General features: G+C 39.8%; 1 protein-coding gene and 1 long non-coding RNA gene across 2 annotated transcripts in view; one reads left to right on the top strand and one right to left on the bottom strand.

Moving 5' to 3' along the window:
• The window catches only part of Lhfpl3 (LHFPL tetraspan subfamily member 3), a 372,261-nt gene that overhangs the window by 13,720 nt on the left and 340,261 nt on the right, over nucleotides 1-18,280 (top strand). The gene's annotated exons all lie outside the window — the stretch shown is intronic.
• Nucleotides 5,790-7,046, bottom strand: LOC131905624 (uncharacterized). Its single transcript, XR_009377995.1, has 2 exons — nucleotides 6,978-7,046; nucleotides 5,790-6,086 (listed from the first exon to the last, which is right to left on the bottom strand). It is a non-coding gene; the product is annotated as an uncharacterized LOC131905624 (long non-coding RNA).

Genomic DNA, 18,280 nt, shown 5'->3' with positions numbered 1-18,280 from the left:
TACATATGTATTTTTGGTAAAATGTATCGATTTATTTACATTTTCAAATGTATTGGTATAAAGCTTTTCACAATCTAAGCACTGTAACAGTCTGGGCTGACTGTGTGTGGATTGTATTTGGCTCACTTTGTGCCAAGATTTGTTTGATTTATCTCTTTGACACAATCAATTTAAACTTTCCTCTTCACTGCATCCTCATTCATGACAATGGTTTTTGCTTTGGATTTTTTTTCTTTTCCTGAATTTTCTTTGAATTTTGCCTCCTGTACCTTTTATGATTTCCTAATTTTGTTATCAAATGACTAACTTTGGAGTTTCTTCAAATTTTTATTAGAGAAATAAAAACCCTCCAGCTGTTTACCAGTTGTAATATTTTTGAAGAGGACATCATTAAAAATGTCCAGAGTCAGTGCCTACACACAGGATGTCTCAGCAGCATGGCTGCCTGAAGGAAAACTGAAGAAGGATAACACCGACAGACTTGTTAATATAGGAAGAGAAATCTCACATGGCCCCAACCCTAGACAAAGAATTACAGGCCAACTAAGGAGTGCAGAGAGCAGGAGAAAATAGCTTTTTGAAAGGAAGCACCCTCCAGTTGATTATCCAATATCAAGTGGTCAGCCCTGACACCACATATATATGAATAAGTTTATACAGACTGAAATAGTAGAAACTGAGGAAAAGAGGTCAAGAATTTGAATACTTGTAAAGGGTTGAGGGGTAAAGAGAAAAATGATGTAATTATATTTTAATTTCAATATATAACAAAAAACTAAACTTTTAGTTGTATGGGTGTTTTGTCAAGACGTATATCTGTGTACCATGTGTGTTCCTGGTTCCCACTGAAGCTAGCAGAGGGTATCAGATCCACTGGGACTGGAGTTACAGATGGATGTGAGCTGCCATGTGGGTACCAGGAATTAAACTCAGATCCTCTGGAGGAGTAAAGAGTGCTTTAAACTGCTGAGTCATCTCTCCAGTCCTTAAACATTATGATTAGGAATTACATAAAATCATGTCAAGCAGAATAGAAAGTTAAAAACAATATTCATAAAAACACAATTGTTTTCATAAAACATTTATAAACACTTTAATGGCATGATTTAGATAAATTAAATGTTTACTATTAAATGTGTTCACTATATTTAACATTGAATATATTCTGTTCTTATGCCATGCATAGTAGCTGCAATACATATTTTTACAAAGTTGCTCCCAAATATCATTCTATTTATGTGCATGCTGTTGTAATATGATTTTCTATAAGAAAAATATGTGACAAACTCTTGACCATTAATATAATTTATTAAGTTAATGTCAGTTTTAATGCTCAATTACCTCTCTAGATTTAAAGCATTTTCACCTCTTATTCCTCATAATTTGTCACATTAAAAAATAAATTTTGAATTTTTTTTTTGCCTAGAAACCTCAGGATATTCTGTTTGACAGAAATATGGAGTAATCACCTAGTCAAACTGCTTCCCAAAATACAAGCCTTGTGGCCTGCACTTAGCTGGAGTGATATGGCTGCAAAAACTTCAAACGCTGGGACACAGTGCCCTGTTTGTGCCATTGCTGAAAGGGAAAGAATGGGAGATATGGGATGTGTGCAAACTAATTGTAATATCTGAAGTCACTGCTCAGAGCCACAGCTTCCCATGGTCAATCAACACCATCGTTTTCTAAAATAAACTATATTTCCAGTGACATATTGTGGAATCTAGTAAATTTACCACAAAGAGATCAAATGAGGTGAGAGAAAAACTGCATCTGAGTCATTCATTCATTCATTCATCCACTTCCCCCTGTTGAATACATATGTGTTATTAGGGAAGATGGAGGATTAAAACACTGCCTAATCTTTATGGTCTCTTTATGGTTAGCTTTTTCCTCCTATTGTAAAAAATTTTTCTTTACTGAGAAAAACATGGAGGCAGCCATCCATGTTAGATAAGTGGGTAAGCTCTGATACCAGAGCATCTGGTTGTGTGATGGTGGCTTTTGCAAGATCATTGCCTAACTTTGGATCCCTTCCTCTGTCTCTGCCTCAGTTTCTTCATTTCCGAAATGAAGATAAAATGTAGTCCCATCTTGTGTTTGTCACAAGCATAGGGACATGGTGGCTGTCATTATTACCACCGCTATTGTCGGCATCGGCATCATCATTCCAGGGAGGCAATCCCAGAAGAGTGGGATGCACAAAGTACCCTCTGGTTTGTTGTTCCACAAACTCCAGGTGACCTCAATAATTTCCTTCATTTTTAATCTTGAAAAGGAATTGTGTGCACTCTGGATTTATCCATTTAATGATTGCATTATAATACTTTTTTAAAAATTGAGTGAGGGCATTCCTTTCTACCCTAGCCATTTTGGGGGGTTTTGGTGTTGGTCAGCACAAGACAGGAAGGTGTGAGCACCCCTGTGGTGGTTTCCCATTTGGACTTCTTTCGGAGTTGGGGTCTGTACCTACTGAGGCCCACACAGGAAGTGTATTGTCAGCAGTGGCAGCTCCTTGTGACTTTTATATTGTGGCTTCCCAAGGAGGGGATTTTATGCCCCTCAAACAGGCCATTGTAACACTTAATAGTCAAGGATGCTTGTTTTTCAAAGTTCGTTTTGCCCTCCCAAGTATGAAACAAGCCACAACCCAACGCTTTTTCCAAAGCTCTGCTCCAAAGACAGTTTCTCAGCTCTGCTTAGAGAAAAGGTCAACATAGTGGACTATCCCACAAACTGTGCAACAGATCCTGTCATGTGTGGAGAAGATAAACTCTGTTTGAGAAAATACGTCCTATTTCCTCTCATTGCATCTTTTTGTGGGTGTGTGGAGGGGCACAGGTGTGCCACAGCCCACATACTGAAGTCTGAGGACCGCTTGCAGGAGCTGGTTCATTCCTTCTACTATGTGGGTCCCAGGGATCAAGCTCAGGTCACCTGGACTGGCAGCAAATGCCTTGACCCTGAGGGATCTTGCAGGCTCCAAAGTTCTATTTTCTTATTTAATGTTTCTAAATGATGAACCATGAAACAAACTCAATTATGTCTTAGTATCTTGTGTGTATGAATATGGAATGCTATGTATGCTAAATGACTCACCTTAATCAGAAAAAAAGATGAACTGGAAATAGGTATTTTGTTAAAATCAGATATGTGTATCCTATGGTTTGTATGTTTGATCTTAATACATAAAACCATTATGAAACCAAATAAACATTAACATATTTGAGTATCAACCTTGTCTTTAAATAGATTATTTTCCAAAAGAGATTCTTTTCTTAGCCTTCAGGCCAACAGCCCTCAAATCAGAGAGCTAAGAGATGTGGGAAGATCTAGAGGACAAAAGGAAAAGACAAAGAGGGTACAGCGGGGACAGTTGAAGGCAGGAAACAGATGCGACTACCATGTGACAGAAGCGCGGTGCCATTGAGCAGTCAGTCCTCACCGTCCCTGCCGCATTTGCAGACGTTTATATAACGGCTGTGGGAGAAGGGCTGACCAAGTGCAGTGCAGCAGGATCCAGAGAACTTTTCACTCACCGTCTCCTCTTCTCTCTTTCTTCTTCCTCTTCTTCCTCCGCCATTTCTCCTCCCCTCCTCTTCCTTCCTCCTCTTCATCTCCCTCTTTTTCCTCTTAATATGTAGGTAAAGAAAGAACATTCTATTTAGAAGCTAACAAAAAGATGATACAAAGTCATATAAAAATTTTAAGGAACCTTCAAAACACAGTAACATCAGTTTGTTGCTACTTAGGGCAGTAGTAAAGTACAGCCACAGAGATGCTTTACAATAATTTTATTATACATTATTTGCCTTTTTCACTGTTGTGAATTTTTAAAACAAGATATAATTTATAAATAAGAAAAGCATATAGCATGTTGGGTATCCTTTTTTAAATTATATTTTATTTATGTGTATGGGTGTTTTGCCTGCATGTGTGTCTGTGTATTGTACACGTGCCTGGTACCCACGGATGGCAGAAAAGGGTGCTGGAGCCTCTGGAACCAGACTTGCAGGTGGCTATAAGTCACCATGTTGATGATGAGAGTTGAACCCTGGCCCTCTGGGACAAGCAGCCAGTACTCTCAATTACTGAGCTGTCTCTCCTGACCCTCCAGTGCAGTTTTAAAGTAGATATTGAAAGCTACAGAAAAATGTGGGTAAATAAATTCTTCTTTGTATAAAGCGCACAAGGGCATCCTTTTATGATATTACACAAACTGTATTCATAACTTCTTTAAAGAGATAACCACTAAATTTGATTTTGAAATGCTTTTTGTGGTATTTGGCTACTGTACTGATTTCTTTTTAATAAAAAAATCAGCATTATAGTCAACTCAAATTCCAACCTGTTGACCCATCTTCCTAAATTTCCCTTAAATTTACCCTAATTTCCAACTTATCACATATTTGACATGATCTTAATTTTGCAGTGCTTATGTTTCTGTATACTTCCTTATATGTTAGATTTACATTATTATCATGTCTGAGTAAGGACTTAATGTTACTGCAAACTAGCTCCTTTTGTCCTTAGTGTGATTACTGAGGTGCATGTTATATACCCCAGGGCTTTACACATTGTCTGATTGATTCCTAATAATATTATGAGGTACTATTATTATTTCCATTTCATTGAAAAGGAAATACAGACATAGAGAATTTAAGACATGTTGCTGAGGATCACACAGCTAGATTGTACAGTAGCATTAGGGACATGTGGCTGCTTTAAATTAATACAAATGAAATTAAATTAAAATTTCAGTTTTTTAGTTGCCCTACCAACACTTCAGGTCCTCCATTGGTTCATGTGATTAATGTTGAGAATTGTAGAATAGAATGTCTCTATCTTTGAGAAGTTTACACTGCACACAATTGCAAGAGAAACAGTAGAGCTGGGCTTGAGTCCATGTCCTGTGGTGTTTCTAGTCCAGACTTGAGTTAGAACCCTCTTCTGCTGACAATTGAGGTACCTGTGTAAAAATTCTGTGAACTGATGTTAACACACAGGATAAAGGGCAAGAGTCTGGACAGAGAGTGAGTGGGAACTTTCTTCCTTCAGTTCATAAACATTCATTGAGCAATACTGTCCTAGATGCTGTTGATACAGGAGTGGACCCAAAGGATGAGTTCTCAACTCATAGAGCTTTGATTTTACCCATATTAGACTGACATAGACAAATCACCAACGATGCAATCAGTCAGGGAGTGACACACACCACAGAGAAAGGCAGTCAGAGTAAGTATCATGTTAGGAAGTGCTGATACAAAGGTCTCCTTGATGAGATATCATTTAAAGAGGAGACTGAAGAGAAAGCACATAGATATTGAAGAGGAGCCATATACACAGTGGGCTGACAGTACAGAGACTCAGGTAGCAGAGGCCAGTAAATTCAGTACCACAAAAATGGCAGGCATGCAAAGGATTCCCTCTCCTTTCTGACTGGCACACATCTTCTGTTTGGGCTTCTTCTCTCTTCCTTGGTCTAATGTCACTTTTTATTCCAAGACTTATTACACCTTCATTTGCACCAGTTGAGGCCATTTTACCTCATTAATAAACATTGATGTTGTAGTTTTCCCACTTGGTAACACAGTCCAAAACTTCCCTCTCCCTGTGGCTGAGTTTGACTTGAAGTTACAGGATCACCTCTGTTGGAAAGTCTCTCCTCTTAAGATCCCACCCAACAAACAGTGACAAGCCTGTCCGATCAGAGGTTACTAGATGCAAGGAGATGCTGATAAGTTTATTTTTAGAAGAAAAGTCAGATGAAAATAAACCACCACACTGTCTAAAAACAACCTGTGGAATTTAATGAGTACTTTGATGAAACAGAATTCTAAGCCTTGGAGCAAAGTTAAGTTTTTCAGTGTGACAATACATTGACACCACAGATATAAATTCACTGTTTCATTGGTCAGGCAGTAGGCAAGGCTTGATGCTTAGGGTGGTCCTTAAAACTCTGTGTCATGGACTCCCTTCCTGGCCATCACTGCTCAGGCTCCATATTAGCTCCAAGTCTGTGCTTCTGGCTCCATTATGACATAATTCAAGCAGATGACCATTGGTACTCTTCTACCTATTTGTCACTGAAAGGAGAAAATGCATTAATACACATAACAATATTATACTGATATTATAACATTTACAATAAAGTACTTTTGCACATAAGGTTTATAATAGAATCATGTATGATAAGAACTCCGAATGTATTAGCTTTTATCATTTTTACATTCAACACTCTAATCTTTCCTCTGCTTCACTGAAGCAGGTCTCTTCTAAACACACCATACTCTACCTCACTTTCTTCCAGCCCCATATCTGTGTCCAGCAGAGCTCAAATACAGTATGTGTCTCCTTTGCTGAGCACTGCTTCTTGTCCTGACACTCTCAATTCTCTCCGCAACACCCTCCCTCAAGAAAAACAACTTTAAAACATTACACTAGGTATACTGAGATTTTCTTTCACCACAAGCATTTTATATTCCATGGAAAGGACTCAAAGCAGAGGACAATCTATCTTTTTCTCCAGGGGCTTGAGGTTTCTCTACCCTTTCCCCTCAGTTTAGGGCAGATTTTGTGGACCCTATCTCCAAGTCTCAAGCCAAGAATTCTGGGTCCAGTGAGTATGGGATCCAGGTAGATTTAGCCATGCATTTTTGGCTTTTCTTCCAGTAACAGTAACGTGGACTTCCCAATTCCACGTAAAAGCAGTCCAAAAAAACCAAAAAATTGGCAACTGAGAATGAGTGAATATCCAACTGCACTGGGCAAGTGCCTGATTTTAGTGGGGAGCCTGTGATGATTACCCAGAAAGGCTATTTTTCCTCTGCAGGCTTGGGTGGCTCACAGGAGCGCCAAAGGAATTGAAATTTACTGAATTTTGTTTGCAATATATTTGTGAGAAAGCATTAAATCCCCCAAATTGTAATGAAACCAAGTATTTTGTTCATTTCATATTATTTTAAAAAATAACATACCCTGGACTAGCCTAAGAAGTAAGAAATTTAGCAGCTAATGGAGGATGGGCTCCCCACCTCAAAACCAATTGTATTCATAGGCAGTTGCACAGAACAGAGGTCATACAGGTGTCCCATGCTGCTATATTGTGACGTCAGGTGACATAAAAGAGATCAGGGGTGCTGTGTGTGAGAGGTTGCAGTTTCCTGAAAGTTCTTGATACTCTGTCATTGAGCCACGTTAGTCCTTCTACTTATGCTTCTTTAGGCTTTGGCTCAGGTCTGTGTTTCTAAAACATGATAAACCATTCATTTATATGTTAATGCTGACATCAGATTCTGGATGTCAGAAGTATTTGCTGAATTAGAGTAAGATAAAGGATAGTCTTTGATGGCTACCTGAATCTGAACTGTGGCGCTTTCTTTTCTCCATCAGTGCTGTTAATACAGTTAAATAAGTGATGAGCTTCAGTGCTTAACAGGGCATGTGGGATATCCTGCATGACACCAGGTAAGCCATCTTGTTTATGGAACTCTGGAATATACCAGCATGGTGCCGGCTGCTTTACACACAGCACCTTACTTTGTCTTTGCATATCTTCAGTGTTATTTTGCTATTTGTTGTTGATATAACTGAAGCCCAGAGAAATTCTGTGACTTGTTCAGAGCCATCTATCTGGCTTGATCCTTTTGATCTCTTCTTTTATGATTTTTTTAAAATTTGTCCCTTTTATCTTGATTTCTTCATTTTCTAGTTTCATTGATTCTTCAGCTACTACCAAAGCATTGTGATCAGCCTGTTGTGCTCCCTTGTGTTTGTATAAAATTTTGTATTAAAATTCTTCCCTGTAAAATTAATTTTATATATTTTAAATTTTAATTGGATTTTTTTTGATATTTAGTTTCTGGAGGTCTTTATATATTTTGGATATTAGTTCTCTATTGGATATGGAGTTGGTAAATTTTTTCCCATTTTGTAGGCTGCTGCTTTGTCCTATAGATGATGTCCTTTGCCTTATAGAAACCTTTCAGTTTCATGAGGTCCCATTCATTAGTTGTTGATCTTAGCGCCTGCACTGTCCGTGTTCTGTTCAGGAAGTTGTCTTCTGTGCCAATGTATTCAAGGTTATACCCCACTTTTTCTTCTATCAGGTTCAGTGCATCTGGTTTTATGTTGAGGTCTTGGACACACTTGGATCTGAGTTTTATGCAGGGTGATAAATATGTATCTATTGGGATTCTTCTACATACAGACATCCAATTTGACTAGTACCATTTCTTGAAGATGCTGTTTTTTTTCCAGTATGTGTTTCTAGCTTCTTTATAAAAAAAAATCAGATGTCCATAGGTGTGTGGAATATTTCAGGATCTTCAATTTGATTCCATTGATCAGTCTGTCTGTTTTCATGTCAATACAATGTGGTTTTTTATCATTATAGATCTGCAATGCAAACTGAAATCAGGCATAGTGATACCTCAGTTGTTCTTTTATTGTTCAGGATTGTTTTAGCTATTCTGAGGTGTTTTTTTCCCACATGGAGTTCAGAACTGTCTTTTTGAGATCTGTGAAGAATTGTGTTGGGATTTTGATGGTGATTGCATTGAATCTGTAGATTGCTTTTGGTAGGATGGCCATTTTTACTATGTTAATCCTACCAATCTATGAGCATGAGAGATCTTTCCATCTTCTGGTATCTTCTTTAATTTCTTTCTTGAAAGACTTGCAGTTTTTATCATATAAGTCTTTCCCTTGCTTGGTTAAAGTTATTCCAAGGTATTTTATATTATCTGAGGCTATTGGGAAAAATTCTCTGATTTCTTTCTCATCCCATTTGTCATTTTTATATACAGTAATGCTACTGATTTTTATGAGTTAATTATTTATCCAGCCTTTGCTGAAAGTACTTATCAGCTGTAGTAGTTCCCTGGTGGGATTTTTCAGGTCACGTATGTATACGATAGTATCATCTTCAAATAATGATACTTTGACTTCCTCCTTTCCAGTTTGTATCCCCTTGATTTCCTTTTGTTGTCTTATTGCTCTAGTTAAACTTCAAGTACTATATTGAAAAGATATGGAGAGAATGGACAACCTTGTCTTGTTCCTGAGTTTAGTGGAATTACTTTGAGTTTCTCTCCATTTAATTTGATATTTGCTATAGGCTTGCTATATATTGCTTTTATTATGTGGAGGTATGTCCCTTGTATCCCTAACCTCTCTATGACTTTTATCATAAAGGGACATTGAGTTTTATCTTGAGGGGGGCTGAGATAGAGCAATGAGTGTGGAGAGGGAGGCCAGGAGAAGATGGTCTGTGGGATCCACATGTGGGCAGGAGAAGGAAGCTGTAGCTGGTGATCTGTTGTAGTGCTAGCAATGAGCTGGAGGGGTTGAGTCTATGGGAACAGAGAGAGAAAGAAGGTCTGTGGGCAGGCTACCCGGTCTAAATTATTTATATTTTGTCTGTCTATTATGTGTGTGTTGTTGTAGATGGGTGTGGATATGCCATGGTGTGTATGTGGAAGTTTTCAGAAGAAAACATTTAAGAATCAGTTCTTAATTTCCACCATGTGGATCTCAAAGATCAAATTCAGGTTTTCAGCTTGATAGCCATCTCCTTTATCCACTAAGCCATCTTGCCAGCCCACTTCGTCTTACTTTTTGAGACAAAATTTGCCATTGAACTTGGAGCTCACCAGTCCAGCCATGGCCATTGTGCTCTAGAGACCCTCCTGTCTTGGTCCCTCACCCACCCCCAGTGCTTGGGTTGCAGGTCCACACCACCATGCCTGGCTTTTGACACAGTCTCAGGGGATCCGATGTCTGGTCCTCATGCTTGTGCTGTAATCTCTCCATGCTGGAGCCATCTTCTCAGCCCTCTGCATGACTCCTTAGATGTAGATCGATGGGGGAATGCAGAGATGGATGTTGGCTTCTCCTGATTATTTCCAGGCTACATTTGTAGAAGTCACATTTTTGACTCAGTTAAGAACTATTCATTGTGTAGTTAATAATCTGTTGATACTTTTCAAGAATCCACCATGTATTTGGTCTATCTATAAACAGATTGGTCATATATGTTCATACATTCTGTTTTGACCATGTTTCCCCTCTTCTCTAGATCCCCTGGATCCTCTCCATTTCCCCAGCCATCTACCTTTATGTTCTCTCACTCCCACTCAAATGCAAATGCTCTCTCTCTCTCTCTCTCTCTCTTTCTCTCTCTCTCTCTCTCAGAAAAAGAAAACAACAAAAAGAAAATCAAAACAACAACAATAAAACCAAATAAGACAAAAAAACTGTGGAACACAACAAAAGCTCATAATAATTTTAAGTAAGTGTAATAAAATAGAAGATAAATTATTTTTAATTTTTGTTTCTGTACACACACACACACACACACACACACACACACACACACACACACACAGGCATGTGTGGAGGTAGAGGACAACTTTTAGAAGCAGGTTTTTTTCTTTCCACTCATCAGGCTTTCATGGAAGGTGCCTTTGTTTGCTGAGCCACCTCACTGGACTGATAAAATTAGTTCTGATAAACTAGTACATTTCCCTCTACATTACTCATTCCCAAGCTTTCCACAGACTCATCCCCAGAAAAAAACTGTAGTTTAAGTCTGTAGACCCATTTATTTCTTTATAAACCCTCTTTTACAACTAGCAACTATCTAAGATGAATTAGTAAAATAATCTGAATCCATTAATAATCTGACACAAGTTTAGTGTATGTTACTACAAAGGCAAAGCCAACTCATACTCTCATTTTAACAAGTAATAAATGATAGAACAAGATAAATCTCCATCTTGATATTATTGTTATAGGTCCTAACAAAAAGTGTATATATTATACTCCTACAGTATAATAGGCATTAATAGAAAATACTGTGAACATGCAGGTCAATACAGCATCAGTGAAAGGGTGTTGGATATAACTCCTACAAGAGAAAGGAACAGACTGTAGCAAAGGCATGAAAGAAAAATGTGATTGCTACTTACAGTCACATTCCAGGCTTGCTCAGCCAAGGCAAGACAATAGAGTCAGATTTTATACTCTAGGCAATAAAAAGACCAGATTCAAACAAATTCTTCCTTGTTTCTTCTTACTCTCTGGTGCTGTCTTAAACCTGCCTCTGATGGTACACCTGAGAAAATTTAACCCATGAGTTTGATAAGGGTTAAGGGTCCACATGAGAAATACATGATGAAAAGGAGTAATCAGAAATGGGAAGGCAATATATGGAGAGCCAGAACCATTCTTACTTGACCCTTGAGTCCTTCTATTTCTGACATTTCCAAGAATAGCTACACTGTGATTGTGGTGGCCAGAAATTGCAAGTGTTATCTTCTAGCTATTACATATCCAGGACCAGGGAGAGCAGACAGATGATCAAAGAATTACATTAAAAGAACCAATTTCTGACCTGTGAAGATTAAAATTCACTCCAACAAATGATCTTCCAAATGACACTGTGCTGATCCTGTAGGACCCCATGTGATGGCAAAGAGAGCCTAACCCCACCATGGATGATGAAAATCAAGACTGGTATCCACGCAGTAATTCAAAGGAAAGACGCCATATATTTTGGGGGGACTTGGGGTGAACTATTGAGTGCCTTTGTTCTTGAGATGGACTTTAAAAGATGAGTTGTGTTTTCACAGGGAAGAATTAGCAGGGGAAGGGTTCACGGAGCTGTTACTTCAGAGAGAAGATCCAGGTGCCATTACACAGAGAGTTCCTTGTGTGCTCTACTGAGAGGAAAAGCTGACTAGGTAAGGAATCACTTAGCCCCATGGTCTCAGCTTTCTAAAGATGAAGAGGAGGCTCAGAGCTGTAAAATAGACTTCGCTTCCCTACAAAGTCTTGTGTGGTCCTGGCAACCAGTTACAGAGTATGAGTTAGAGAATATGATTTGAACTGAGGTTAGAGTCTGACTTTGTTAATGACAGCTAATGTTATTAATTTGGGGAGCAAGTGGGTGGCTGGCTATTGTGCTGGTTAATTTTTATCACCTTGATTCAAACTAGAGTACCACAGGAAGAAGGAACATCAGTTGAGGAATTGTCTTTGTTGGATTTGCCTGTAGGAATGACTGATATGGGAGAGCCAGCCCACTGTGGGTAGTGCCACCTCTGGATAAGTAGTCCCAGGTTGTATAAGAAAGCAAACAGAACAAGCCATAGAGAACAAACCAGAAACCAGCATTTCCTCCACAGTCTTCAGTTCCTGCCCTGCTTCCCCCAGCGACTGACTACTTCTGGAAGTGTAAGCCAAGTAAATCCTTTCTTCTACAGATTGTTCTGGGTTTTATCATACCAAATAGACACAAACTAGAACAACTGTTTAAAACATCAATCTGATAGAGGACCTCTTTAACTCCACATGAGCCTCAAATTTGGGGGCAGCTAGCTTCAGTGTAGTAGAGAAATTGTAATATCACATACTTAAGCCTCTTTCCCCCTCTCGTGCCATGGAATAATCAGAGAAATGAAACCAGTGGGAGATAGAGATTAAGGGATGTGGTCCAAAGAGCTAGTGTACACTGTTGTGAAGACTGGGTAGGCAAACTTGACATCTATTGCTCACACTGTAGGCAAGATCAGACTAGATTTTGATCCCCCGTTTCTTTCTAGAACAACATCCATGTACTGCAAAAAGGAAGTTCTTTGATGAGGGGTGAGAGCCACACTTACCTGTGGACATGAGCATAAGTATTTAATGTAGAGAACAACTGACCTCAGGATGCCTGTCCCCAGTGATTCATGTATAAACAACCCTACACCCAAGGCTCGAGGACCAGCTCAGAAGAGGGCAGGCAGACGGGAAGAGCCAAATAGTATTTTAGAAGAAGGAGGAGGAGGGTGAGGATGAGGAGGAAGGGAAGAGTGGGAGGAGTGGGGGTTGGTATAATCAAAGTACAATGTGTGAAATTGTTAAGGAAATCATGAAAATATTATATTAAAAAGGAAATTAAAAGTAATCAAATCTTATTTGATGTGCCTGGATCGGGGCAGCACTAGAACACACTTCTCTGTATGTTAAAGCGGTAAGTGATGTGTTTACTTCAACAAGTGACACAGCTACTTCAGGTGTTAGCCTCTGTGTCTTCAGACCACTGAGCGGCATTGAGTTTGCTCTGAATGTGCAGCTGCTGGTGTGAGGGCACAGGCAGGCTTAACTGTGACAACGTGACAGCAATTGAGTAGTAAAGGCCCAGCAGGGTTGGGTGGCTTTCCCTTAGCTGTTGCTGAAGCTCCTGGACACATGAAGCTTTGTCTAGAGTGTGCCAGTGGGGGTGGAGGAGGCTAGCACAAATCTTCAGTCTGTCAGAAAGAAACAGATTTTAGCTGGGCTGCAGTTCTGGGGTTCTTGGAAATATTTTACTGGTGTGGCTCTTTTCTTCCTTATAAATTCTTTTCAGCCTTGTTCTTTATTGAGAGCTGTGATATGTGGAGCCTCTCCTCTGTGTAGCACAAGTTCTCACTCTGTATGGTGGATGTCAGCATAATGATCCTTTTGCAATGGTGACAGTTCATAGAAATGTTTTTCAAATTTGTTGCTACTGATGGACATAGATGAATTCCCAAGCAGAGTTATGGGTCACCAAGAAAGCAGCCGGTGACAGAGCTACACCAGGGAGCGGCAGAGGCCTCACCTGGAAGAGGACACGTGGGGCAGAGCTTTGAGGGCCAGGTCTGAGGGCCTGCCATTGCCTCTTTCTTTACTGGAAGCAACACACTGGATGGTTAATGCCCTAAGAATAGTGATTTATACCTTAAGAATATTTTCAGCTCCTTGGGAGCAATATTAAATATCTAAAAATATTAATGAGGAATTTACTTACTGGCATAAATGAGACATTAGTTATTTGTAGATGAAAAGACTTTTAGGAAGTTGGCCTTTATGTCATTTTACAAATAAAATTAAAACTTAAAAAATTATTATTTACTCTTCCGTATGTTGCTGTTAGCTGATTTCAGCAGTTGAAAGACTGATATTAAAGGAATTGATTTTTAAGATACAGATCTCCTCATCCAAAATGACTCGATGAAAATGTTAAAAGGACAGTACAACTTGGTGTGGTCCTCTCTACAAAACTGACTCAGACAAATCATCCATGGTGGAAATCCTCTGATGTATTAAGGTTTTTGAGTTTTGTAAATAGTGACCCATGAGAACCCTCAATCTGTATGAGAAAAAGAATTCTACCTCTAGCAGGTGTTCATGTGGCCAAGCCTAGAACCTTCCACTTAAACTTGCCTATCTCTCAGAGACATCTATTAAAAGTCAGTTTTTTATTGATGTGATATAGTGTGCTGTGTATGTAAGATGCTGAGTGTTTCATACACGTGGATTTATTTTCCTAACAGTTTTGCCAATATTTATTATATTATAAAACCAATGCTAAGGACAGAGAGTAACATGTCCAAATATTAAGTCACAGAACTTACTTCAAATCCTCATGCTTTCCTTTCTTCATTGTTTTATATGACAAGGACTTAACAGGGGTGGTCAGCCACAAGGGATTGGGCAGGTAGCCATGGGAATTCGGCAGCAACAAGCGGCGTCTGATCTGTTCCCTGCCATCCTACTCAGCTTAAGCTTCACTTCCCTTTCGGATCCCAGCATTCCTGATCATGCTCCACAGTTAGCCACGCCTCCCGTGCTTTCTGTTTCCTCCCAGGGGTCACACTTGCTGCGCTTTAGCACGGCTAACACTGAACTTTAATGACTGCATCAGGCAAAGACATCCAGGTATATCTCAGAGGAGTCTGGGAAGGTGATGTGGAGGCCAGGATGGACTTAGAGATGAGCTTCCTGTTTCTTTGTGTGCCTTGACATACATATGGATAGACAGACATTGGTGAAAAAGCCTAAGCTTTCCATGCAAATAAAATGTAAGCCAAGATTTGAGAAGAAGACATTGGGGGAGAGTGAGATATAAGGAGATCACTGCCGTAAAGGTTCAAAAGCTCCCACTTTGGCCTTTAAGGGATCAACAGACTATAATCCACAGGCCAAATCTCCCTCACAACCTGTTTTTGTAAGTTCCTATATAAGTTACGCTGTGAATAAATTGTACATTTTTTAATTATAAAAAGGCAAAAGGAAGATATTTTGTGGCATATAGAAAGGAGGTATTTCCACAGTTGCCATGGCATGCCCTTCACTCTAGAACTGTGCAGTTGCAGCAAAAGCTAGAGGTCCACAAAGCCCCAAACCGTTACAACCTGGTTCCTCACAGAAAAATCTGCCAACCATTGTTCTAAGCCCTAGTAGCACCCCCCTCTGAAGCTGGTGAGGAAACAGAGGAGTTTGCTTCCATTGTCTCAGGAGCCTTCCAGCAGCGTATATTGATTACATTTATAGATTCCTGTTGATTTTGGCTGTTTCTTTAATCTGTGTTGGTTGAAGAGTCTGGAATAATTGTACCTTGTGAAGGTGCATTCTGAGTACTTTCTGGAAAAATTTCTCATGATTGATTTTGGTGAAGAAATTTTAATTTGTTTTTGTTTTTTGAGACAGGGTTTCTCTGTATAGCTTTGCACCTTTCCTGGAACTCACTTTGTAGACCAGGCTGGCCTCAAACTCACAGAGATCTACCTGTCTCTGCCTCCTGAGTGCTGGGATTAAAGTTGTGCACCACCACTGCCCAGCTTGAAATTTTAATTTTTAATTTTTTGACTTTTCCATCTCTGAGAGAGCTCAGAAAGGAAGAGCAGGGTGGTCAATAGTGGCCCTGGTTATACGATCCCTCATGGTTGCCCTGAGGATTGATGAGGTAATAATGTATAGACCATTTTCATGGGAAAGGGCTCTCCATAATAGAAGACAGCATTATTAATAACACATCTTTGATCTCTGACTCACATAATAATAGATTTCCACAAAATAATTTACTCTTGATGATTAAATGCATATTTGTTATGGGGCCAAAGTAGTAAGAGGTTTGGAACAAGATAATCAAGGGATAATGAAAGAGATCATTGTGGTTCCAAGATGTAACAGTCTATTTTTAAGAAGACAAACTTTTTTCTTTCCTGACATGATATAAAATTTGACCCCACAAACATAAATGGGACTACTGATCAGAAATCACATTGGGAACACAAATAGTACATCAGCTAGACTGTCTTGGAGTTAGAACATTAGAGGTACAAAAGTGGTCCTGGGCTTTGGCCTCTGCCCTGCCAGATGTGCTTGTTCCTAGGCATGTCCCTGGAGTCCAGTGTCCCCAGAATCCAGTGCGGGTTCCCCTCAGAGCATGTAATGAGACAGGGATTTGGGTATTTTCAGTTTTCTTTGGGAGATGCTCCTCAAAACAAGACTTGAGTAAGCAAGATGAGAAAGAGCTTGAAGAAGAAAGCCAAGAAAGGGCGTGTTCCTTGGCTAGATAACCTGTGTGCAACTCAGGCTCCGTCTGTGGGATAAGCCTCAGACTACCCTAGCTATGGAGGCTGGAATTCATCAACTCACTCTATGACCTAAATAATCATTGTCAGGTTTTGCATCCACACATTGTGCTAGGAGCTCTACCTAATAAGTTTTGTTTCATCAAAACAACCAAGACAGATATCTTCACTCACATTTTATATACAGGAAACTGAAGATGTTGGTACAACTTGTAGTATGTTATTAGTTCCATAAGTGTTAGTCCTACAGTATAGATCCAGGTTTCCTTAACAGAGAAACCATTACTGTTTCCTCATGCTGTATGTTGTAGCCTCTTCATCAGCTGGTGGTTTAGACTTTTAAATGTTGCTGATTTACAATGTTAACATATGGGTGACATGTCATGATATTCAACTGTAGTACCAAGTAACCTCAGAGCTATGCAGCTCAATCACCATTTCCTTACCTGATTATATAACCATGTAGGTGACAAGATGACTCCTTGTTGGTATGAATCTCTACTGAGAATCTAGGATTAATGGACAGCTGCTGTCTGATGGTTTCTAGTTGCAGGTTGAGACAAGTTTACAAGAGCCAACCTTAAATATATATGGCCTTGGTAATGAACACTTGAGTAACCTCGATTCAAACCCTGTCACCTGGAGCAGTTCACCCCATCTGAGAGACGAGGACTCAATGATGCTTTAATCTATGGGTAACAGTATTTCTGTTCATTTTTATTAGAAAGGCATGAAGAACACTAAATGTTGGTGAACAGGAATAAAGTCTCTCAGAGTAGGCTTGATTTAATTCATTTCCACCAACCTCCTTCTTTTCCTGTTAATAGGTTAACAAGTTTTAGCTAGAAAACAGGTCATTATAGCATGGAATATATTTAATTCAAATGTTGATTTTGCTATACGGCCTCATGAAAATTCAGAGTAGCCAGCACTGTGGTTGTAGCCTCTGCATTTGGGAATTAGAAATTGAATAAAAGGAGAGTGATACCTAAAAATGCCCACCTCATAATCAGCCACCAAAAGCTCATCTTTTTTTTATTGAATCTTTGGGAATTTCACATCATGCACCCTAATTCTGCTCACCTCCCAGTCCCTCCATATCCTCCCTTCACCCCTACAGTGCTCCCCAGAGAAAATTAATTAAAACTAACAAACAAAACAAAAACAAACAAACAAACAAACAAACAAACAAAAAACCCTTCTTCAGTTCTCCATCTTTCTGGCCTCTCTAATACCTCTTCATTCATCCTGAAGGCCATGGGAGCTACAGTATGTCACACAGTGTACCCCTTTGTCCAATTAGCTTTACTTGCAAATGTTCATTACACTGAGTCATTGGTCTGGTTCAAGGCCGTTGGCACACCATCATCCCTGGATCTTCATCAAAACATCTCTTGGATATCCCGAGGTCCTCCCGAATCACGGAGATCCTATAGACATTGTTCCACAGGTCCAGTCCCTTCATGAGCTCCCGCAGGTCCTAAATGAGGTAGGTAGATGTTAGGATGGGCCAACTCTAGGTCCAGCTGTGGGCCTAGGTAGTAGATGAGCTGGTCAGTCCAGGCCACTGGGGCTGCCCTTCAGGCAAGGGGCAGTGCCAGCTCCCTTATGCACATGCCATCAGGGTCAGTTCAGTTTGGCCCCCTGATTTTATCATGCATGGTTCCTATTGTACCCTGAGGTGATACAGACCATAGACCTCAACACAGACACCATCCGTAGCGGGACTACAGACTCACATATAGCCCTCAGCAGCAGCTTGGGCCCCAGGACATTCTGGTGCTGGGTGGGTGGAAGCACTGGCTACTCAGATCAGGATGGCTCTGGTGGCAGGATGGCCCCCAGACATCGACAAGGCCACAGGTTGTCCTGACCCCAGGCCTCTGTGCAACCTT

This window comes from Peromyscus eremicus, chromosome 3 (genome assembly GCF_949786415.1).
Source record: "Peromyscus eremicus chromosome 3, PerEre_H2_v1, whole genome shotgun sequence".
In the NCBI taxonomy this organism is placed as follows: Eukaryota; Metazoa; Chordata; class Mammalia; order Rodentia; family Cricetidae; genus Peromyscus; species Peromyscus eremicus.
The sequence above is the reverse complement of the archived record's forward strand: the minus strand, read 5'-3'. Positions and strand labels throughout refer to the sequence as shown.